The following is an 8,705-nucleotide window of genomic DNA, read 5'->3' as shown; positions in this document are numbered from 1 at the left end:
CTACAGCATTCACTTATAGCTATGTCTTCATTGTTGAATCTTTTGAACTAAGTGAATGTGATCGGACCCTAATCTCTCTATGCTTACTATCTCAAACTCTATCTGTCCAAATCATATGCATTCTATTGAAACTGTCGAATGTCTTCTCTGCATCCTTGTCAGCAGAAGACACAGAGACAAACATTAAGTCTTTTAAATGATTCATCTTTATTGTTGAAATCCGGAGAAGCCGGAACAACCATCCGACAAACTTGGCGGGCATGGGAACGTGGGACAACTCTGAGTATGTTGCATGCTTGCCACGTGTCCCACGGATGTGAACAGGCAGGGGCACCTGCGTAATTGCACTGTGCCGCACACCTTCTTATAAATACGTGCCCCCTGCGGTCAAGAAAACCTTCTTCCAGCTCTCCACCTCGTCAAAACCCTAGCGCCACCGCTAACTCTCGACGACGCCGGTGACGAAGCGCTTAGCTGCCGCGACTTCTCCGAAGTCGTCCTCACACTGGCCGCGGGCATCGTCCTCTCCGCCGCCGCCGTAGGTGTCCTCCGTCGCCAAGTTAGGGCACAGTGGATTGAACTGCTCGGTCTCCTATTCATCCCATCTAGCAGTTCATCGTGTGGTAAATATAACTCTATTTTTACCATCTTTTTGATCCTCAATAATTCATCCAATTTACCAAAATTGGTTTCTGTCTATACAAAGTTAGATCTATTTTGTCTGCATCTCATACTGCCTAGTATATTCACTTAAGCTTCATATCTAGTTAGATTCCTCACTTGTACTTATTCATGGATTCATACAAATCTGGAACCGACTCTCAACATATAAGTGAATGTCTTCGCAACATGAGGTCAATGTCTTCAAACTGATTTATCTTCAAAATCTTCTGAGAATGCATATGACCTCTTCCCCTTCCCTCTCATCTCTAATGCTGTCACAGGTACATGTCCGTGGGAGAATCCATAGGTTCTCATAGTCTGCATTCATTTGCAGAATTCTTACAGCAAGCGAAAGTCTTTGAAGCCTTTGAACATATTGAAACCATTCAGTTTGAAGTTCATGGCTATAGTGAAATCTGTAAGGAAGGGTGACAGACAACGTCGAGGGGGAACATCAAAGGATCTGCCTGATGATCTTGCAGAACTTTACAAGACAGATCCTGAACAGGATTATAATCAGCGCAAGACACGAATCCAATGGATTCGACGCTATTGGGCTAAACAATGGTTCAAGTACAAGTTCGTGACCCAGGAGTACGCTGAGAAGAATGCTATCAAGAGTCCTTGGGGTGATATTCTCTGTCGAGGCCTTCCCCCCCAAGAACAAAGCTGAAGCCATTGCACAAGAATTCTATCCTTGTATGGTCCGTGGACCACAGCCTGAGAATGCCGATCCATCATCATTGCTCTGGTGTCATGACGATAATCTCTTCAAGCGCAAGTTCCATTATGCAAAGGAATCAACAAAGGAAAACAAGAAGTCATGGGGATTAGACTTCAATCCTGGTCCCTCTGCTCCCCGTGATGATGGCACACGTGAAGCGGAAGAAAATAGAATCGGCCCCTTTTTGAACCTTGATGGCCTCATCTCTTACATCTTGGTACAAGGTGCCAAAGTGGATCATTCTGATAACGATGCTGATTCTGATGAAGCCCCAGCTCCTCCTCCAAGGCCGCAGAAGCCAAAGAAAATTAAGGCTTCAACATCAGCTGCACCTCCAAAAGCGTCTCGTGTGAAGCCACTGGCCACTGCACCTCCTGAAGACAGTGTGCAGTCTGAAGATCTTTCACGCATCTCCAAGAAGACGGAGAAGAAAAAGAAAATCATCAAGAGTACTGATCAGACATTGAATCCTGCTGCCATTCTGCATGAAGAGCACATTGATCTGTCCAGCGATGACGATCTTGCAGATGATGCTCTTGAGCAACTAATCAAGAGCAAGGAAGAAGCAGAGATCTTCAATAATTTGCCTCTCTTTGACGTGGCAATCATCCATAACTTCATTGATGAGTGGTTTGACACACCAAATCTCACCTTTGATGACTTGCAACTTCCCATTGGCCGAAGCATCTCCTTCAATGGCGCCATTGCTTCTGAGCTAGCTATTGCTCAGCGCATCGTTGAACTGAAGCACAAGATTGACTATGAAAAGGCTCAGTTCAAGAAGCATGTGGCCATGCTCAACGTGCAAGATGTCAAAAAACTTCAAGATCATGCTGCACGAGCTCAAAGAAGCCTTTCACAAGAAGCGTGAAGAAGCTCGAGGCTCTCGAGAGCGCATGAAGAATCTGGCCAACAAGTGTGTGCTTGCCTACAATGAGGTTGAGAAGCGCAAGGCTCTTGGTCGTCCTAGCATCGACCCCAGGATGGCTTCAAAGAAGAAGAAGAAGCTATCCACTGTCCAACCTGCACCTTCAAGGCAAGATGAACCTCGCATTGTCTTCCCAAGCAGCATGACTGGCTCGAAGCCAAAAGTCACATCAAACGCTTCAGAACAGAAGAAGACGAGGGCTGCAGAGGCTGAAGCCAGAAAAAGGAAAACCTCAGAAGCCTGTGAAGCGCAAGACCAAGAAAAATCGGGCTGCTCCCACAGAGCCCCTTGTTGTTGAACCCATCTCAGTGGTTCGTCCTGCATCTGCAACCCAAGAACTACGAATGACTGTTCATGAGCCTGCTTCCACAGAGGCTCCTGAAGCTGAAGAGATTCCAGCAGTTGATCCAATCACTGCTGAAGACATTGGTCACCATGACAATGTTGAAGATGATGAAGTTCTTCCTCAAATTGAATACAATGTGGTATCATCGCCTGTTCTTACGAACATCGAAATCATCAGCATTGGTCGTCCTCTGACGCCAATTGCTCAGGATGCTTCATGGGCTGATTGTCCGCAACACCAAGACTCCCCCAGTACTCCCCAACAACAACAAGTCACACCATCCGTGCAAGTTGAAGAGGATGAGGACCTGCCTACTCCATCTCCAAAGGCGTCGCCAGTATTACAAAGGCTTCACAAAGGACCAAGGCCTCAAGTCCCTCTTCCGAGCGTTCCAGAAGGAGAAGTGCACCACCAACCTGTTGCACGTCAAGTGTTCTCAGAAGCCACTCCTGCTGTGAATGTCTTCGTGTCTGAAGCCCCAGCTGCTGAAGAAAATCCGGCTGCATCAGCCGATGATGAACTTCAAGAAGAACGTGTCCCTACTCCCCCCATTCCTGAAGAAGCTGTTCATGAAGTGAACATGTCTGTGCCTGACCCTCCAGCTCATCAAGTGGAGGTTGAAAACCTTGAGGCTGCCACCACCAACACCAATGAAGCCAATGACATAGTCATGGCTGAAGCTAATGTGGAGCCTGTCCCCAGCACCATACCAGAAGTCAATGCTGAAAATGCTCCTGAAGCTTCTGTTGTGCAGCCCGAAGCCACTGTTGCTGAAGCTAATGTGGAGCATGTCCCCAGCACCGTACCAGAAGTCAATGCTGAAAATGCTCCTGAAGCTTCTGTTGTGCAGCCCGAAGCCACTGTTGCTGCCACTACTCCTGTTCCGCCACCAAGGCCCTATACAATTGAGCAAGCATACAACCATGGCGAGCTAATCACAGTAAGATGGCCCGTTCTGGTCCCTCCGCCTAATGTCTCTGGTCCTCAGTTTGACTATCACATTGAGCATAGGCCTCAGGTCCAGAAGCCAAAGCCAAGACTGCCAAGGTTTCCAGGTACTGCCACATCTGTCGGGTCCTTCAATGCAAATGGCTTCAAAAGCCACAACACATTCTTTGACAGCTCAAAGAACCCCTACACAAGGCCAAGAATATCATCAGATCGTTTCTGGAGCCATCAGCACGGAAGCTATTACTCCTGTGTTCTGTATGATCAAGGGCGCATTTTCCCTCATATGCGCCTCGACACTGAAGCCATTGCTGGACTGCCATGCTTAGAAGAAGCACTTGACTGCTTTCGTGATGTTGGTCTGCTCAGCTTTGTAACAGACAAAGAACATTGGAATAAAGAACTATTGCTTGAATTCTATGCTACGCTCCACATTCACAGATATAACAGAGATACAAAGACATGGGTTCTCGAGTGGATGACAGGAAATGTTCATCATGAAGCCAAAGCTCTTGACATCATTGAGGTCACAGGCCTATCCACTCCCGGAGAGCTATATGAACCTGGTTGTCAAAACCACCGCAATGCACTGGAAAGCATCTTCCATAAGCCTGAACCCAACATGAGCCAGATGTTGAGCATGATGAAGCCTTTGCCACATGATGCTGAATATCCAAAGGATTTCTTTATTGATGACCTTGAGTATCTGCCATGCACCATATATCACATCATCAGGCGGACTCTATGGCCTATCAAAGGACATTCATCAGCTGCAAAACTTGAAGGAGCCATGAAGACATTGGTCTTTTACATCCTCAATGGCATCAGCTTCAATGCACAAGATTTATTCATCAGGCAACTGGCTGCATCTGGATCTGACCTTTTTGGCCTAAAATTCTATGCTCCATGGGTCATGCGCCTCATCAAGCAACACTCTGCTGTCAACTATCAGCCCTCTGCTCGCAATCATGTGATCTTTCTACCAGAGGTTGATATGTCAGTTGAAGCCATATACCCTGAGCCAGCAAAGAAGCCTCTTTGTCTTCAAAATGCTGAACATCAAAGCTTCACTCAGCCTATGGAAGGAGTCCAAGCTGTCACGCGTGTCTATCCGATGGCTGGAAACACTCGTCTGCCTCATCGTGCGCCAACTGAAGCTACTGAGAGCACAATTGCTCAAAGGCCAAAGAAGCGCTCTCGGGTCCTAAATGACCGACAACTTCTTGTGGCCCTGCATCAGAAACAAGATAAGCATCATTTTTGGCTCAAGCGTCAGATGCAAAGCCTCTTGGTGGATGTAAATCGCATTTGAAACCTTGCCACCAAGAATGCATTTGTCACTCACGAAACTTGTCGGCGATCATGGAAGAGTTTGACCCTGCTCAGTGCTGAAGCAGATCTTCAAGACAATGGCTTCACTGAAAGATTCAAGTTTGACTCCACTCCTCCACGGAATGCTGTCCTACGAAGAACTCCATCTCTTGAAGACTCTGACTATTCTTCCTCCGCGGCAACTGTGCATGCCAATATGATCGATGATGAAGACGATGCTACTTCATCGCCCCCGACTTCTGCACGCATCGACACTGCACCAAGTTCGTCTGCACCGCCAAACAACAACGACAACCCTACTGCTTCACCTACTCCTCATGAGGACGAGTAGATGCTCTATGTCTTCAAACCTTTTTGGTCATTACTGACAAAAGGGGAGAAGCATTTGAGTTGATAGTCTTCAAGCGGGTTCATAAGGGCGGTTGCTTTATATTTTTGCCTAGTGCTTACAACTCTTGCTCTTTGATACACTTTGTTCTTTGAGTTGTAACACTTAAACTTGATGGTCGTCTGCTACTTATTTGTGTTTCCATGTGCCATGATAACTTCCGCACTTAGATCATTCTGCAGACGTCCATTTTTCATTATGCATGTCATTCTCTTAGTTATATCATTTCGTGCATGATGAATTATCTTCATAAGTTGAAGAGGATCTCCACAAGTACAACCTGCCATGTGCATTTGCATTCCAAAAGCAAATCATTTATATGCACATCTTCAGGGGGAGCCCTTGCCACTTATGAAGACAATACGCTATCCTTTACAATTTCACATACTTCTTTCCCGTTGAAAACTTCAACCACTTTGTCATCAATCACCAAAAAGGGGGAGATTTTAAGTGCATCTAGTGCCACCCCTAGTTGGTTTTGGAGTATTGACGACAAAGTTGGTTGAGGGACTAATGCGTTTGTGAGAATTGCAGGATAACGCAGGTAGTGTCCCTCATTGATTCGGTTTACCTACCGGAGATGACCCCTAAAAATGTATGAAGACATTGAAGACAATGGTGGTGTGTGAAGATATTCACACTGAAGACTATGACATGAGAAGACATTGAGTGAAGACTGTGGAGCACGAAGACTGTGTTGTTTTGTTGTTTCCTTTTCTTCTTTGTTGAGTCATAGGAACCACCGTACTGTTAAGTGGGGTCCAAGTGAACAAAGTCAGAGTGACTGAAGTGATGCTCAACCCAAATCCTATGTCTTCGAGCGAAGACAATGAGAGCAAATCTTATCTAGAGCTGGATGAGTCAGCCTTGCTTGTAGCTCAAGTAAAGTTGCCGTGTGTGTTTGAAATATGACCGTTGGAACACGTATCAGTTCCTTAGTGACCCAGGGTCATTTCGGACATATCAGGTCGGGTTGCCTTGTGGCTATAAATAGCCCACCCCCTACACCATAAATTGGTGGCTACTCAGAGTTAGTTTACGGCTTTTGTCGTTTTGAGAGCAACCCACCTCGAAGCCTTTGAGAGAGAAATCCTTGCGAGGACAAAGCCCAAACACCCAAAGCCAAAGAGTGTTAGGCATCACTGAAGTCTTTCTGTCTATGTGACCTGAAGACTTATTACACTTGAGGACTGTGTATCCTCCAGTCGGTTAGGCGTCGCGTTATGAGCATCCAAGAGTCATTGTGGATCGCCGGTGAACGAAGTCTGTGAAGGTTTGGAAGTCTACCTTGGAGACTTACCAGAGTGATTGGGCGAGGACTGTGTGTCCTTAGCTCAAGGGGAATAAGGTGAAGAAGCGGTCTTCTGAGTTGAATCTCAGCCTCCCTAACCAGACGTACAGTTGTCACAGCAACTGGAACTGGTCCAACAAATCCTGTGTCTTCAACAAGCGACTGGTTCTATCTCTTCCCTCCTTTACTTTGAGTTTGTCTTCGTGAAGTCATTGCTTATTTGTCTTATCTGTTTGACTTCATTGCTTGACTGCTATCGTTGATTGGCTTCATACTATCTTCCATCCTGATCCTTACTACCTAGCTGCTATTAGTCTTTGTACGTTCACATTATTGCATACTTGACTATGGCTTGCTTGTTGTAGTTTATCTTCTGCTGCATATCAATTAGGTCATTTCTATTGTTTGTCTTTGAAACTTCCAAGTTTTGAAGACTTTGATAAAAATCGCCTATTCACCCCCCTTCTAGTCGATAACTAGCACTTTCAGTTGGAAACACGTCTGAGAGACAACACTGTTTGTGATGAGCTGTCTCATTGTCCAAGGGACCATCTTCGACTATATTGACTTACAAAGGATACGAGATAAATGGGAATACATTTTACACGATCGCCCAAGATCAAAAGAGCACCAACCAAAACAGCATTGTTTGCTTTGATGCAGCAACCAAGAGGGGAAAGGACACATATTATGGTTACATAGTGGACATATGAGAACTTGACTAAGGACATAATTTTTAGGTCCCTTTGTTTAAGTGCAAATGGGTCAATTTGTCAGGAGGCAGGGTACAGGTAGACCCACAGTACGGAATGACAACAGTGGATCAGAACAATCTTGGGTACACAAACGAACCATTCGTCCTAGCCAATGATGTGGCGCAGGTTTTCTATGTGAAGGACATGTCTACCAAGCCAAGAAAAAGAAAGATAAGGAAGCGAACACATCATACGATGAGCCAAAGCACCACGTAGTTCTCTCAGGAAAAAGAGACATCATGGGAGTCGTGGGCAAGACAGACATGTCCGAAGATTATGAAAAGTTTCATGAAATTCCTCCCTTCAAAGTCAAGGCTGACCCAAGCACCATGTTAAACAATGAAAATTATCCATGGTTACGGCGCAATAAGCAAAGGACACAAGCGAAGAAAAAGTGAAGACTTTCTCTCCACAACTATTATGATGATGCCTTTTATCTAGAATATCACTAGAGTTACATGTGAAGAAATGAAATGCCTTTTGTAACAGACGAGTTTCCGTATGAAACCCTGCTACTTTTTAGCACATGCTATGTGGGTGAAATGATGATACCATGCCAACTTTCAACCTTTTCAGAGTTCATTTGAAGTGCTTTTCATTTTTGGGGTCATATAGCTCAAAAAAATCAGTAAATGCATGAAAAATAACAAATGAAGTCAGAAAGGGTTGAAAATTGATGATGTGGCTTTGAATGGTGCATTTTGAACACACAAAAAGTCTGGAGTTCAAATAAGTTCAAAAAAATGAAATCCCTTTGTAACAGATGAGCTTTCATCCGAAACCCCGATACTTCGAAAGAGATTGTCCGTTTTGTACACGAAGTGCATCCAGTTTTTACCGTAACCATCTCAACTTTTTAGCACATGCTATGTGGGTGAAATGATGATACCATGCCAATTTTCAACCTCTTCAGAGTTCATCTGAAGTGCTTTTCAATTTCAGGGTCATTTAGCTCAAAAAAACCAGTAAATGCATGAAAAATAACAAATGAAGTCATAAAGGGTTGAAAATTGATGATGTGGCTTTGAATAGTGCATTTTGAACACACAAAAAGTCTTGAGTTCAAATAAGTTCAAAAAAATGAAATCCCTTTGTAACAGATGAGTTTCCGTATGAAACCCTGATACTTCGAAAGAGATTGTCCATTTTGTGCATGAAGTGCATCCAGTTTTTGCCGTAACCCTCTCAACTTTTTAGCACATGCTATGTGGGTGAAATGATGATATCATGCCAATTTTCAACCTTTTCAGAGTTCATTTGTAGTGATTTTCATTTTCAGGGTCATATAGCTCAAAAGAATCAGTAAATGCATGAAAAATAACAAATGAAG

Source organism: Triticum dicoccoides, chromosome 1B, assembly GCF_002162155.2.
Source record: "Triticum dicoccoides isolate Atlit2015 ecotype Zavitan chromosome 1B, WEW_v2.0, whole genome shotgun sequence".
Taxonomy (NCBI): Eukaryota; Viridiplantae; Streptophyta; class Magnoliopsida; order Poales; family Poaceae; genus Triticum; species Triticum dicoccoides.
The sequence above is the reverse complement of the archived record's forward strand: the minus strand, read 5'-3'. Positions refer to the sequence as shown.